Below are 17,482 nucleotides of genomic sequence, written 5' to 3'. Positions count from 1 at the left end.
TGGCATAATATAATCGAATTTTATAAAGGTATCATGCATCACGAAAAATATATATTCTCATTGATATCCCAATTTACTAAAAGTCACAACAAAGCCAATTGGCTTACCTATATAGCTATCTAGCTATCTGTCTGTATATCTACCTACCTAGAATTTCCAGTTCTATCTGGCTACTTAATTTATTTCATATTCCTATTTCTGTAGATCTGAAAAATGCTCTATTACACTTTTCCTTTATCTTTTTTTTTGTAATTCAATGAATATATCATTTATGTATTCAAACAATTTTTAGTACATGTATACTAAGTATTCATATTAATTCATGTCCTATTGTTCTTTAAACATAGTGCAGATTTTCTTTTTACTTCTTTCAGTGCTTACTTTTGTTATTGCATTATTTGAAATCATAATTTCTTTTCCTGTTATCACAAGTTTACCTGAAGTGTAACAAATTCTCCCTTAGCCACTCATTCTAAATTTATGAGTATATCAGTTTCAAATTAGTTTCTTGTAAACAATTTCTTATTCAATTCTTCTTTTCACAGTTCTGCTTTCTTCTTGTGCTTTATTACATTCATCCCATCTACATGATGTTAATTGTACAGTTTCCTCTATCACACATTCCTTGACCTTTATATATTATTCACTTTTTGTCCCATGCCTAAATGTGCAAAGAAAAAAGCAGAAAAATAATTAATAAGAATGAGAGGCAGAGCCAAGATGGCGGACAAGGCACACACGACTTTCTAAGCTCCTCTCATTCCCCTCATCACCAACTATTTAATTCAGCCTCAAAAATAGCTCCTCACTGCTTAAATTCATGAAGATCAGAAGCACTACAACTTACCAGCTGAAGTTAATCTGGAAGATCACCAGGAAAGGTTTGTCCTGAGGGGCCAGGAACAGACTAGCTAGGACAGTGAGAGACTAGCTTCCTAAGCAGACCAAGGGCTGGGGTGATCTCTGTGGCTAGGGAAGTTATAGAGAGGACTCTACTATAGGTTAACTGCTCTGCCTTGATTACAAAGCAGTAAACTGCAGAGAAATTAAAGCCTAAAACAGAGGGTACTCTAAAAAACGCCAGAAACTAACAAGATCTGGCTGTAGCTACTCAAACCCAGAAGTGACTCAGGCAGCCTGAAATGCAGCCCTGCAGCCACATCATGAAGTTCAGGGGCTTTTGCAGGTGCAGTTACAAATCCGCAGGGCAGGGGGCACAGCCTGGGCAGCCTCTAATTAGCACAGTGGGGGGCTCGGCCAGGGATAATAGAACATCCTCAGCAGATTGTACTTCGCAGGGCAGAGGCATTTCTGGTCCCCACAAGACCATTCACTGCTCAACTGCTAATACCCACAGCCCCAGGTCGGGATTTGGCTTGGGGGAGTGAAATTCTCACTGTGCAGCCTCTAGCCCCAAGGCAGTCATTATCTCACACAGTGGGGGTTCTTTGCAGGGCACTTTCCCAGCTCTGCCCTGCAGGCCTGAGTTACTTCCAGGTGGGGAACTTTCCCAGAGCACTCCAGTACCTCACTGTTTTTTTGTAGCCAGCTAGCATGACAGCTACCCGTCCATACACCTTTTACTGCTCTGTAGAGCAAGCTGGTAACCTCCTGGCGCTGAAGGCAGACCCTACAGGCTTTAATAAAATGAGTAAAAAAATCAAAAAGATGATTGATAGTTTCTATACAGAAAGAGAACAGCTTTTCAATCCTGAAGAGATTAATAGCAGACAGTCTCCAGATAATTGTTGGTCCCCAATACAAAAGGCTCTCCTAGAAGAGACTATTAAAAACCTTAAAAGAGAACTAGAAGAAAAATGGGGAAAGGAAAGAGAAGCTATGCAAGAGAGTACAGAAAAGACATATAACTCATTAAAAGAAAAATTTGATAAAGTGGAAAAAGAAAACAACTTCCTGAAATGTGAATTAGAAAAGGTAAAAAAACTCCCAAGAAGTGCAGGGAAACAGAATTTGTGAATTGGAAAAAGAAAATAATTCACTAAAAAAAAAATTAGTGAAATGGAAAAAAATTCCACAGAGCAAAACAACTCATTTAATAACTCAATTGGACATATACAAAAAGAAATAAAAAAAGCTAATGAAGAAAATAACTCACTAAAAATCAGAACTGAATAGAAATGACTGATTCATTGAGACAGGAAGAATCAGTCAAGCAAAACCAAAAAAAAAAAAAAAATGAAAAATTGGAAAAAAATGTCAAATATTTACTTGGAAAAACAATAGACCTGGAAAATAGATCTAGGAGAGAGAACCTGAGGATCATTGGACTACCTGAAAATTATGATGAAAAAAAGAGCCTAGATACTATTTCACAGGAAATCATCAAAGAGAACTGCCCAGAAGTAATAGAACCAGAAGATAAAATAGACGTTGAAAGAATCCATTGAACACTTTCTGAAAAAGACCCTAAAATAAAGACTCCGAGGAATATTGTGGCCAAACTTCAGAATTTTCAGACTAAAGAAAAAATTGTACAAGCAGTCAGGAAAAAACAGTTCAAATACAGAGGTGCCACAATAAGGGTCCTGCAAGATCTGACTGCCTCAACATTAAAGGATCAAAGGGCCTGGAATTTGATATTCCCAAAGGCAAAAGAACTTGGAATGCAGCCAAGAATAAACTACCCAGCTAAACTGAGCATTTTTTTCCATGGAAGATGAACATTTAATGAAACAGAGGAATTCCATCTGTTTCTAAGGAAAAAACCAGACTTAAAAAATTTCATCTCCAACAACAAGACTCAAGACAAGTAGAAAAAGGTAAAAGGAACTCTTGAGAATTATATTTCTGCTGTGCATATACATAAAAACCACATGTATAATTTGATTTTACTGATATAACATAAAAAAGGGAAGTAGAAATGGAAAGGGGATAGTATCAGAAAAAGGGAAAAGGGGAGATAAAAAGAGGGAAAGTACATGTGAGGACGAGGCAAAGGAGACCTATCATATCTGAAGGAACTTAGAGAGGGGGAGGAACATTGTGGGAATCTTACTCTTATCAGAGTTGGCTCAAAGAGGAAATAATTGACATATTTGTTTTACAGAGAATCTTCTCTCACCTCATTAAAAAGTGGGAGAGGAAAAGTGAAAAGGAAAAAGAGTGACAAGGGAAGGGTACAACAAAGGGAAAGGCATTCAAAGGGAGGAGGAAGGGATACTAAAGAGGGAGAGCTGGGTGACGCAAATGGGACCAATAAGTTTAATACTAGGGAAGGGAGAAAGGAGGGCAAGAAAAAGAAAAGCATAATCTGGGGATATTAGGATGGCAGGAAATACAGAATTAGTAATTTTAACCATAAATGTGAATGGGATGAACTCTCTGATAAAGAGGAGGCAGATAGCAGACTGGATCAAAAGTCAGAACCCTACAATATGTTGTTTACAGAAAACACATTTAAAACAGGGATATACATACAGAGTAAAGGTAAAAGGCTGGAGCAGAATCTATTATGCTTCAGGTGAAGTAAAAAAAGCAGAGGTAGCCATCCTTATCTGAAGCAATATCAGTATTAAACATATATGCACTAAATGGTATAGCATCTAACTTCCTAAAGGAGAAGTTAAGAGAGTTGTGAGAAGAAATAGATAGCAAAACTATAATAGCGGGAGATCTCAATCTTGCACTCTCAGATTTAGATAAATCAAATCACAAGACAAATGAGAAAGAAATTAAAGAGGTAAATAGAATATTAGAAAATTTAGGCGTGATAGATCTCTGGAGAAAACTGAATGGTGACAGAAAGGAGGATACTTTCTTCTCAGCAGTTCATGGAACCTACACAAAAACTGACCATATATTAGGACATAAAGACCTCAAAATTAAATATAGGAAGGCAGAAATAGTAAATGCTTTCTTTTCAGATCACAATGCAATAAAAACTACATTCAACAAAAAGTTAGGTATAAATAGACCAAAAAGTAATTGGAAAGTAAATAATCTCATCTTGAAGAATGATTGGGTGAAACAGCAAATTATAGACACAATAATTTCACTCAAGATAATGACAACAGTGAGACATCATAACAAAATTTGTGGGATGCAGCCAAAGCGGTAATTAGGGGAAATTTTATATCCTTAGAGGCTTACTTGAATAAAATAGAGAAAGAGAAGATCAATGAATTGGGCTTGCAACTTAAAAAGCTAGAGAAAGACCAAATTAAAACCCCCCAATCAATCACTAAACTTGAAATTCTAAAATTAAGAGGAGAAATTAATAATATTGAAAGTAAAAAAAAAAATTCAACATCCATTCCTATTAAAAACTACTAAATTAATAAATAAAACTAAGAATTGGTTTTATGAAAAAACCAACAAAATTGATAATATTAAATGCTCTTGGATTGGGCGAGCAAATATAATAAAGATGACAATACTTCCTAAACTAATCTATTTATTTAGCACTACACCAATCAGACTCCCAAAAAACTATTTTGATGACCTAGAAAAAATAACAAAGTTCATGTGGAAAAACAAAAGATCAAGAATTTCAAGGGAATTAATGGAAAAAAAATCAAATGAAGGTGGCCTAGCGATACCAGATCTAAAATTATATTATAAAGCAGTGGTTGCTAAAACCATCTGATATTGGCTAAGGAATAGATTAGTTGATCAATGGAATAGGTTAGTTTCAAAAGACAAAACAGCCAATAACTTTAATAATCTAGTGTTTGACAAACCCAAAGACCCCAGTTTTAGGGATAAGAATGCATTATTTGACAAAAATCACTGGGAAAATTGGAAATTAGTATGGCAGAAACTAGGCATTGACCCACACTTAACATTCTATACCAAGATAAGGTCAAAATGGGTTCATGACCTAGGAATAAAGAATGAGATTATAAATAAATCGGAAGAGCATAGGATAGTTTACCTCTCAGACCTATGGAAGAGGAAGGAATTTATGACCAAAGAAGAACTAGAGATCATTATTGACTACAAAAGAGAAAATTTTGATTATATCAAATTGAAAAGTTTTTGTACAAACAAAACTAATGCAGGCAAGATTAGAAGGGAAACAATAAACTGGGAAACCATTTTTATAATCAAAGGTTCTGATAAAGGCCTCATTTCCAAAATATATAGAGAATTGGCCCTAATTTATAAGAAATCAAGCCATTCTCTAATTGATAAATGGTCAAAGGATATGAACAGACAATTCTCAGATGAAGAAATTAAAATTATTTCTAACAATATGAAAATATTCTCCAAATAATTATTAATCAGAGAAATGCAAATTAAGACAACTCTGAGATACCACTACACACCTGTCAGATTGGCTAAGATGACAGGAAAAAATAATGATGAATGTTGGAGGGGATGTGGGAAAACAGGGACACTGATACATTGTTGGTGGAATTGTGAACACATCCAGCCATTCTGGAGAGCAATTTGGAACTGTGCTCAAAAAGTTATCAAACTGTGCATACCCTTTGATTCAGCAGCATTTCTACTGGGCTTATACCCCAAAGAGATACCAAAGAAGGGAAAGGGACCTGAATGTGCCAAAATGTTTGTGGCAGCCCTGTTTTAAGTGGCTAGAAGCTGGAAAATGAATGGATGCCCATCAATTGGAGAATGGTTGAGTACATTGTGGTATATGAATGTTATGGAATATTATTGTTCTGTAAGAAATGACCAGCAGGATGAATACAGAGAGGATTGGTGAGATTTACATGAACTGATGCTGAGTGAAATGACCAGAACCAGGAGATCATTATATACGTCAACAACAATACTGTATGAGGATGTATTCTGATGGAAGTGGATTCCTTAGACAAAGAGAAAATCTAACTCAGTTTCAATTGATCAAGGATGGACAAAAGCAGCTACACCCAAGGAAAGAACACTGGGAAATGAATGAAAACTGGTTGCATTTTTGTTTTTCTTCCCGGGTAATTTATACCTTCTGAATCCAATTCTCCCTGAGCAACAAGAGAACTGTTCGGTTCTGCACACGTATATCTAAGATATACTGTAATCTATTTAACATGTATAGGACTGCTTGCCATCTGGGAGAGGGGGTGGAGGGAGGGAGGGCAAAAATCAGAAGAGAAGTGAGTGCAAAGGATAATGTTGTAAAAAATTACCCTGGCATGGGTTCTGTCAATAAAGTTATTTAAAAAATAATGAAACTAGAATGAAAAAAAATAATTAGCAAGTTCAACATTATATATCTATAAAACACATGATCTACTTGTCCTCCATTGTTCCCCTTTCCCAAGCCATGAAAATCCCATATTATTTTTTCCTTCCTTTATTTAGTTTTTGATTAACATCCCTAAATATAATCTCTGTTAAACCTGAAATCCATTATTTTTAGCTTTACTCGTTTTCTTATTGAGTTGAATTTGTTTATTCTATAAACATTTCCTATGTGTGTATGGTTATTTGTGTTCATTTTTGTTTTGTCTGAATCAGATGAAAATTGGATGCATGTGATGCTTCTTACCCTGCTCTGCCATTACATCCATTTTTCTATATTGATCTTTTTTTTAAATAAGCTTTTTATTTTTCAAAATATATGCATGGACAATCTTTAATATTAGCCTTTGCAAAACCTTGTGTTCCAATTTTTCCTACTTTCCCACATTCCCTCCCCTATATGGCAAATAGTCCAATATATGTTAAATATGGTAGAAATATATGTTAAATCAAATATATGCATACATATTTATACAATTATTGTGCTGCACAAGAAAAAATCAAATCAAACCAATAAAAAGAAGAACAAGAAGAAAAGAAAGAGAAGAACAAGAAAAAGAAGAAGAAGAAAAGAAGAAAGAGAAGGAGAAGAAGAACAAGAAGCAGAAGAAGAAGGAGGAGAAGAAGAAAGAAGAAAATTCAAGGAAGCAAAAACGAAAAGAGTGAAAATGCTATGTTGTGAACCATATCCAGTTCCACAGTTCTCTCTCTGGGTATAGATGGCTCTCTTCATCACTGAACAATTGGACCTGGTTTAAATCATCTCATTATTGAAGAGAGTCACTTCCATCAGAACTGATCATCGTATAATCTTGCTGTTGCCATGTAAAATGATCTCCTGATTCTGCTCATTTCATTTAGCCTTAATTCAGGTATGTCTCTCCAAGCCTCTCTGAAATCATTGTGCTGGTTGTTTCTTATAGAACAATAATAATCCATGACATTCCGCTATTCTCCAATTGATGGGCATCCATTCAATTTCCAGTTTCTAACTACTACAAAAAGGTCTGCCACAAATATTTTTGTACATACAGGTCCCTTTCCCTTCTTTAAGATCTCTTTGGGATATAAGCCCAGTAGTAACCCTGCTGGATGAAAGGGTATGCACAATTTGAGAACCCTTTGAGCATAGTTCCAAATGGTCAGATGCATTCACAACTCTACCAACAATTCATCATTGTCCCAGTTTTCCTACATCCCCTCCCATTCAGTATTATCTTTTCCTGTTATTCTAGCCAATCTGAGAGGTGTGTAGTGGTATCTCAGAGTTGTCTTAATTTGCATTTCTCTGATTAATAATGATTTGGAGCATCTTTTCATATGGCTTAAAATAGTTTCAATTTCTTCATCTGAAAATTGTCTGTTCATATCCTTTGACCATTTATCAATTAGAGAATGGCTTGATTTCTTATACATTAGAGTCAATTCTCTATATATTTTAGAAATGAGGCCTTTATCAGAACCTTTGACTGTAAAAATGTTTTCCAAGTTAATTCCTTCCCTTCTGCATTTGTTTTGTTTGTACAAAACATTTTTTAATTTGATATAATAAAAATTTTCTATTTTGTGATCAATAATGAACTCTATCTAGTTCTTCTTTGGTCACAAATTCCTTTCTCCTCCACTGGTCTACCCTATACAGGATAGTATCCTATGTTATTCTAATTTATTTATACTCTCATTCTTTATGCCTAGATCATGAACCCATTTTGATCTTATATTGTTATACAATGTTAAGTATGGGTCAATGCCTAGTTTCTGCTATACTAATTTCCAATTTTCCCAGCAGGTTTTGTCAAACAGTGAATTCTTATCCCCAAAGTTGGGGTCTTTGGGTTTGTTAAATAGATTATTATAGTTATTGACTATTTTGTCCTGTGAAACTAATCTATTTCACTGATCAACTAGTATATTTCTTAGCCAATACCAAATGGTTTTGGTGGCTGCTGCTTTATAATGTACTTTTAGATCTGGTATAGCTAGGCTACCTTCATTTGCTTTTATTTTCATTAGTTCCCTTAAAAGTCTTGAACTTTTGTTCTTCCAGATGAATTTTGTTGTTATTTTTTCTAGGTCATTAAAATAGTTTTTTGGGAGTCAGATTGGTATAGCACTAAATAAATAGATTAGTTTAGGTAATATTGTCATCTTTATTATATTTGTTCAATCTATCCAAGAATACTTAATATTTTTCCAATTGATTAGATCTGACTTTATTTGTGTGGAAAGTGTTATGTTCATATAGTTCCTGACTTTAACTTGGCGGATAGATTCCCAAATATTTTATACTATCGACAGTTACTTAAAGTGGAATTTCTCTTTGTATCTCTAGCTGTTGGATTTTGTTAGTGATATATAAGAATGCTGATGATTTATGTGGATTTATTTTGTATCCTGCAATTTTGCTAAAGTAGTGGATAATTTCTAAAAGCTTTTTAGTAGAATCTCAGGGGTTCTCTAACTATGACATCATATCATCAGCAAAGAGTGATAATTTAGTTTCCTCATTACCTACTCTAATTCCTTTAATCTCTTTTTCAACTCTTATTGCCAAAGCTAGCATTTCTAATACAATATTGAATAGTCATGGTGAGAGTAATGGCAAATGATCTTAGTGGGAATGGTTCTAGTTTATCCCCATTATGTATGACGCTTACTGATGGTTTTAAATAGATGCTACTATTTTAAGGAAAAGTCCATTTATTCCTATACTCTCAAGTGTTTTTAATAGCAATAGATGTTGGATTTTATCAAATGCTTTTTCTGCATCTATTGAGATATCATATGGTTTCTGTTAATTTGGTTGTTGATATTGTCAGTTATGCTAAGTTTTCATAATATTGAACCACCCCTGCATTTCTGGTTTAAATTCTTCTTGGTCATGGTGTATTATTCTGAGGATGATTTTCTGTAATCTTTTTGCTAATATTTTATTTAAGATTTTTGCATCAATATTCATTAGGGAGATTGGTCTATAATTTTCTTTCTCTGTTTTCAATCTACCTGGTTTAGGTATCAGTACCATGTCTGCATCATAAAAAGAATTTGGTAGGAGTCCTTCATTCCCTACTTTTTCAAATAGTTTATATAACATTGGAGTTAATTGTCCTTTAAATGTTTGGTTGAATTCAAGTCCCAGATAAAATTTCAATTCTTCATGTCTTTCCCAATCACTCAATTATATTTCCTTAAATTTTAACATTATTTCTATCTTGCATTTAGCTTATTTGTGCATATATGTTTATGTTTTGCCCTTCTCATCAGATGCTATCTTTTGCCTTTCTCCATATGCTCAGAGCTCAGCAAAGTGTCTGACACATAGCAGGTGTTTAATAAAATGTTTCTTGATTGACTGACTTGCCTCAAGTTTTCTTGTGGGATCTCTTACTTGATACATATGAGTTGACCTTTGTGTAGTTCTGGGCCAGGTAAACCTATGTCCTACAATTTCTCTTTGGTTTTATTGATCATTGTGTACTCTGATGACCTTTTAAAAAACCTTTGCTGGGGATCTTGTATGAGAATCAGACAATTCTGCTCCTATTCACACTCCTATCTTCACTAGCAATGAAACAAAGCCTTATCAGAATTACAGAATCTACTAAAGCATGTACTCTGTTTCCATAGTTTCTTGAAAAGCCACATCTAGTTCCCTAAAAAAGTCCCAGGTTATCAGCATAGGAATATCAAGAATGCTAGATTTTATTTCTACTACTGAACTAAAGTTGGATGTGTTCTCATGTTGCAGTTATTTCTTTTATATAACAAGTTTTTTTTAATTGTCAAATCCATTTAGTAATGATTCTGTTTTATATAAAACTATTTTATATAAAAGTTTTATGTAAAAACTCATTCTATTAGCATTCATGTAGCTATCATGTAGCATTCTTAAATATAAGCACAGGATATTGGATGAAACATTTTTTAACTAGACATTCCAAGGATCTGCATCCCCATTTAGACATAATTCTTTTGTCTGCATAGATTGTGGGGTTTTTTTTTTTGTTTGTTTGTTTGTTTCTTATCTATAGAATCATTATATATTATATGGTTTCTTCATGATTCAAACCAAAGAAGAGTTTAGTTTGGTAGCCTTTCTCCTAATCTTCTTTTTCCTTGTTGGATTCACATGATTTTTGTCAGGGAAATGATTGAAGTTCTTGATCTTATTGAAGAACTATCTATTTTTTCATAAAGGAGTATGCTCGTACTTGCAACACATGCTCTTTTGGAACACAATCCCATTTCCCCCTTTATCATTTATTTATAATCCTGAAATATGAAATGAAGTCTTCTTGATATACAAACATTTTAAGGAAAATTGATATTCATTTTCATATGGGAGTTTTAAAACTTCTAGAATAAAAATTTGGATTTCCCTTTGTTAGAATATTATAAATTATATCGATTTGCATTTTACCCTCCCTGTCTAATACTTTTTAAAGCAATGTCTAGATTCTAGAGTTCTTCATCGTATTCTCTTCCCATTTCTAGAATTTAACATTTAAGCTTAGTTTTGTTATCTTAGAGACTTCAGATTAAATTTTCTTTTTCAGCTTTTGCTTTGAAACAGCTATTTAGATGTTCAAATTTTATATTTTCTTAGTATTTTTCTGTCTTTTTAGTTTGCAGTGATATTTATTCTTTCTTCTTTTTTTTCAACTATTATACAACCATTGCATTATTTCAATTTTTAAATTGCTTTCATCTTTTTATTCTCTACTTTGTATTTTAATATTCTTATTTAGGAAATATTTTTCAAACATGTTTCCTTTTCATCTTTTTCACTGGACATCTGAACCATTCCGATGAGTCCCTGTTGCTTCATTTTTCTTCTTATGGTGTATTATTATCATTGTATTTTCACCATCTTATTAACTCTCTTCTTTTTTTCTAACTTCATACTTTTTACATCATTTTTTGTTTGGTTCCTTCCTCTAATTTATATAGAGAGATACCTATTTCTTTCCTTATATTCTCTTTCTTGTTGTATTCTCTTAGGGATAATGTCTACTAACCTTGCTTGTTCAGCCTTTTCAAGTGACTGACTGTCTGCAGGATCCCAGAAATTGAAGAATTCCTGGCAGTAACTCAGCTTGTGATACTTAAAGTCATTTCATTCTAACACTCCCAGTTCCCATTGTAGCAGGTACCACAATGACCCACAGTGATTTTTACTGACTGAGCAATCACATTTCTTATTATCTCTAGAACTGAATAGTATGATTAGATATTGTGATGACAATATGTTGAGTGACACTATGAAATCTTCACTGGGGAAAAATGCAACTTATTTTTGTTTTAACTTCCTTGTCACAATGTTACAATTGTAGTAGAACATTCATAATTAGTCCACGATGACTGGAAAAAGGAAAGACAAGTTTTGTGAGCACCTAGGAATTAAAAAAAAATAACATTATGAATTATGAAAATTGCAGAACTGATAACTCTATTGAGGAGTTTTTTAAGCCAAATTATAAACTAAAAAAAACATAATTGACAAAAAAATTTCCCCAAGAATTCAAAATGATCAGGGAGATTAATTTTAATATGGATATCTCTATCTATTTACCTATCTTTCAGATAGGTAAATTTCAGATTTCAGATTCAGATTCAGAAATTCAGATTTCAGATAATATTTCAGAACCCTCCTTATGTTCCCTCTCCTAACATATATTCACACACATAAGCTGATATCTTTAGTTTGCTTTCTATTTTTTCTAATTCTATTTCTATAGAATTTTTCTCTTCTATTTTTATTTTCTATTTCTATTTCAAAAATTCTGTGGATATATTTAAGGGGCTTGGTATTGTGGAGGATAAGGAATGAGGTTGCTTCATAATGTGAGACAGGTCTAAAAAAGACATGAAGATCTAGAGATAAGGAAGAGAGGACAAAGAGTGCTTATTCAAAACAGGCAGATTTTTTTCTATAAAATATAAAACAGTTCTTACCTAAGAGAGTGACAGGAAAGTAAGCCATGGGAGTGTTTGAGTATGGTTTAAAAACTTCAGGAGAACTTCTGTGGAAAGGAGTGAGTTGAAGAAGAAATGTACAGAAAGATTGCCAAGCAACAATGATGGTCCATTTGAGATGTATTACATGAATTTATAGTGGATCTAGTCACAATGGTTGCATGATTTTCTCCACCTTCATTTAGCAGTATATATGTAGGAACAAAGTACATGAATGGGGGAGTGATCCAAAATTAATGTTTGACACAGGATAATCAGAGAAATGATAAATGGTTTAGGAATCCAAGAAAGAAAAGAGTAAAATTGAGTGTTTTTAAGGGTACAAGATGAGAAAAAGAGGAGAAAGTGGTGAGTGCTGGTGAAATAACCTGGAAGAAAATTAAGGAGCTGGAGGATTGGCAGTCATGGTTCAGGATAGACTTAAGGGAAGGCAGAAAAAGAAGGAAAAAAGTCAAGATATTATGATCAGATAGGGGAGTTTCAGAATTCTTGAATAGAGAAGTTGTATATTTGTGGAAAGATGGCAAGATAAAGGATATGATTTTTGTGGCTGAAGTGGGATGGAGGAATAGGTCATGGGAAGTGAGTATGCTGAACAACTGAGTATTTAGAGTACTTAAGGGATAGTCAATATATATGTTGAAATCTCCCTATATAAGAGCAGGATTTTTCAAGAAGAGAAAAAAAATGAGTCATATCCTAAAGTCATTAAGGAAGGAAAAGGAATGATCTAGAAGTCTTTAGGCAATGCCTATTAGGATTTGAATTGGGAGTAGATAGTAATACCATGAACTTCAAAGAAGGAAAGGTTAATGACTGATGTAATTAGGGGGAGAACTTGGAAGTGAAAATGGGAAAGCAAGAACATTCCAATTCCTCTATTTTTACCAGTGACCAAAAAGAATGAGTGAAGTATCTAGCAAGTACTAGAAAGCATCATGACAGTAATGGAAAGAAGCCAGAACAGATTTAGTAAAATAAGTGCAAGAAATTAAAGAGAAAAAGATTCAAGATGAACATCTATGGAAGAAGTAGTTTACAATGCAGAATAGAAAGACTGGGAAGTGTTGGGTCTAAACTTTGGTGCAAGAAGGTTGAGGGAATAGAAATAAGGAATCAGGCTGTGAAGAATGGGTAATGGTATTTGAAATATCACCAACATATTGTTATGATGTAATCACTGTAGCCAATGATTTTTCTCCCCTTTGTATTAGCTTGTCATTATGAGCTTATTTTCAATTATGACATCCATTAAAATCAATTGTCAAAATAAACTGAATCAAATGTTCATATCTTAAATCAAAAACTGTTAAGCTAATATTTTCAAAAAGTAATGAAGCATATGTAATTACATTTCTCCAACTAAAATATCACATTCATCTTACTAAAATCTTATTGTTAATAAGATTTAAATGAGAAGGAAAAAAGGTTTTGTGCAATTAATAAACTAAAGCTAACTCGTAAAAATATTTCTACTTTATCTTATCCTTTTCTATTCCTATTTTGTTCATATTTTATAGTATTCATTATTAGTATAATATTAAAGTATAATAAATAAGCATACAGATTAAGAAATTAAATACATACATTTTGAGAAATATACACATATTGTATATTCATTTTAAAAAACATAGTCTAGGGATGAATGATCAAAAAATATGAAATCTGTTTCTTACAGAGCTTTCCACAGATATTAGGAGATCAATTTAAAATCACCCTTTTAACTCTCAGGTGAGAAACCAAAACTTTCATGTATGGTAGTACTTCTTTGACATTTTTTTCATATAAGAGTCCAACTTTGGATTTGGACACAACATTTACAAATATATCATCACATACAAGATACATCAAATATCTCTAGAAATTTGTTTCACATATAAAGCCATTCTATTAAAATACAGATATATATTTCCTCTGGGTTTGCATTCTATAAGATACCCCAAATTTTCACAGGACTCCATATCAAGGCAATACAATGAACCAAATGAAGTTCCTAGCTTACCTTCCACTAGGACAAGTAAACTAATTTAGAGAGAAAACTAAAAAATATAGGATTCCCAAAAAGTGATCAAAAACTTCGGGTTGGTTAATTGTGGTCTATATAAAAAAGGCAATATTTTTACAATTTTTTTCCTCAAATGTCTAACTCTTTAATACTGAATATATCTGTATTTTTAAAAGCTCAAACAGCACCCCCCCAATGTATTGGGGAGATAAATTGTCTAAATGTACAAGAACAGCTATTTATCAGATGACTAATTTCATTATTTTTGCAATTCACTTTGACCCTTAACCTTATTTTACCTTGCAGGTTCTTTCTGGAAAACAAACATCATCATAGAGCCCAACATCACCATGGATACATCATCTCATTAGAACAGGTATTCCCCAATCATTTGCTCTTATCCCATGTAACTCTTATTTTTTCCTGTAAATACTTTCTAGAAAATTTTCCCCAAACACTGGAGATCTTGCTTTCTCTGATAATATTTTACATGTAGCCCAATTAGGCATTTTGATTATTTCTCATTCTCAATACATGACAGGCTTACTGCATTTTGCTGACCTTGTCAATGTCCTTTATGCTATTTCTGTATTTTTAGTAATGAGCCATCTTACCCTTGGAGTTAACCAATATTTTCTTGATCAATACATATGGTACATTTATTAGATTTAATAAATATTTGTAAGTTTCTGAGATATTCAAAGCCTTAAATTGAATTCATTATTAAATAAATTTTATGGGAAAAATACAAAATAAATGTTTAACTCTAAATGTTAATAAAGAAGAAGAATGGAAAGGACAAATCATGGAGCCAGACAGAACATAGAATTCCACTCTGAACATTTAGGATCATTGATATTTATATGGGCATTTCTGGTATAGCCCAATTATCCTTCTTTCCCTGATCTCTTTTTAATCATAGATTTTCCTCAAAAAGTAAGATATGATTAATAATTATTGTTATTCCAATTTTAAAATTAAGGAATTTGACTGGAAGAGCTTAAATAGTTTATATTGCTAGTAATAGCTGTACTAAACTCAGATCACCTTATTTTTGTTTTTCTTTTACCTAAAATAATGCACTTCAGATAAGGAAATACAGAATTAAAAGTTTGCTGGTAACTTGTCTGGAAAAAAGAGGGATACAGTAATGTTAAACTACCCTTAGTGTGTTTAAAATAAAAAACTTAGAAAACTTTATATACAGAGTTGTTAAATGATTTTCAAGTCTCATTTCTGAGTCTGTGGGTGGCATTTGAAAAAGTGAGAAAAATCAGATAGATACCAATTCCCTGGAGATTCATCAATGCTGTTTTCATTTACACAATAGGTTATAACATAAGATTTTCAGATTAAGAGTTCTTGGAATTCAATTAATGGAAATAAATTATAAGAGATGACGTTATCAGTTATAGACATATAAGACATAAATTGGAGGTCAATTGATGGTACCAGCAGAGGGGAGACACTATCAGTGTGTATGTGGGGAAGGAAGTAAATAAAGTAGAAGAGAACTAGAAAACACTTCTTACGGAATGTAGGGAGTGAGTTGTGCTTTTAAAAAAGCCTGGAGTTCTAGGAGAGACCATTGAATTCGTGGGAAGCAGCCTATGAAAGGCACTGAGGCAGGAGATGGAGTATTACCTGTGAAGAGCATCAAGAAAGCCACTGTTTCTGGATCATAGAACATATGTATAGTTTAAGACTAGAAAATCAAAAATGGTGGCAAGTTTTAAAAGGCACACAGAGGGTGTTTATTTCTTTATATCTATATCGAATCTTGCAATATAATGTAAATTACTTGAAGGTTAAGATATTATGCTTTTCTCTATTATACCAAGTACTTGGCATAAGCTAAGTGTTACAATAAATAGATTCAGACATGCAGCTAGAAAGACTCTTTCTCCTGAGTTCAAATACAGCCTCACACATTTATTTGTGAGAGACTCTGGAGAAGTCACTTAACCTTTTTTTCCTTAGTTTCCCCATCTGGAGAAGGAAATAACAAAACATGCTAATATCATCTCATATGGGCTCATAATGAGTCATACTTGACTCAAAAAGGCTGAGCAATAACAACTTAACAGTTGTAACCAGCATTTTACTTGTTTATTTATTTATTTATTTTGCTGAGTCAATTGGGGTTAAGTGATTTGCCCAGAATCACACAGCTAGGAAGCCTTAAGTGTCTGAGGTCAAATTTGAACTCAGGTCCTCTTGACTTCAAGGCTCTATCCACTGCACCACTTAACTGTCCCTGCAGCTAGCACTTTTCATGGAGTAATAAATAAATCCTCAATGGAAAGTAGTTCTCGCTTTCATTTTGCTATGCTCCATTTTAATTGGTAGATGGTACTATCTCAGTAGAATGTAATCTCTGTGAGTGCAGGAATTGTTTCAGTCTGACACATAGTAGAAATATGAGAGCTTGCTAAATGAATGAATGAATGATTATATGGTATTTGTGTTAGATTCTTTCTTTTTCTTTACTTTCCCTCTTCTGTTCTCTATCAGCTTCTATCCCCACTTTCTGACTATTTTTTAACATATTTGCAGAGGTCTTTGCTATTCCCAGCACAGATTATACATACATGTATGTGTACATATGTACATATACCACACACATATATATATATGTATATACATTTATACTCACATACATACATATAAATATATATTTATACTCACATTCAGGACTTTACCCTTTCCATCATTCTTGGAATGTTTTGAAAATCCCCAGAAGACCACTTGACCAAAATTATCACCACCATCTAATTGAATATCTTAAATCTCAGAAGGTGGTTCACTTTTTAGGGACGTTCTAAGTATATCTACTTTGATGGGATAAAGGTATTGTGTAAGTGCTCAAATATAAGTGTGCTGAGTTGGGGAGAAAAGAAAGGAGGGAACCAATGACTCAGCCAATCAATCTATTACAAGAATATTTAATGTACTTGCCACCTTTATACCTAAATGAAAACAGGATTCTAAAGAAATTTGGGACAGAAGACATATTTGGATAAGAAGTGCAATTTCTGAGATACCTAGAGCACAGAATACTTTGTGCTACAATTTGGCACTATATTGATGAATCCTTAGATCTTCAGGAAGCAGTATGAACATTCTGAGAGCTGAAGAAGATAAGAAAAAAGTAGGAGGTCAGAGAATAAGTAATACCAAATGTATGGTCTTCTTTTCTTCACAAATTGCTTAGGGGCAGCCCCTTTGGGATTTCAATGTCACCCACTATTTGTTCATTGAGTGATGGAGAGTGTA

At 33.2% G+C, this 17,482-nt stretch overlaps 1 long non-coding RNA gene across 2 annotated transcripts in view; it reads left to right on the top strand.

Annotated features, from left to right (window-relative positions):
* LOC116421288 overlaps nucleotides 1-17,482 on the top strand; it is a 132,881-nt gene that overhangs the window by 12,932 nt on the left and 102,467 nt on the right. For both annotated transcript variants that reach the window (XR_004231598.1, XR_004231597.1), the window contains exon 2: nucleotides 14,513-14,582. This is a non-coding gene — a long non-coding RNA (uncharacterized LOC116421288). The remainder of the gene's footprint in view (nucleotides 1-14,512; nucleotides 14,583-17,482) is intronic.

Source organism: Sarcophilus harrisii, chromosome 1 (genome assembly GCF_902635505.1).
Source record: "Sarcophilus harrisii chromosome 1, mSarHar1.11, whole genome shotgun sequence".
In the NCBI taxonomy this organism is placed as follows: domain Eukaryota; kingdom Metazoa; phylum Chordata; class Mammalia; order Dasyuromorphia; family Dasyuridae; genus Sarcophilus; species Sarcophilus harrisii.
Note: the sequence above shows the minus strand (reverse complement) of the source record. Positions and strands in the feature narration are given on the sequence as shown.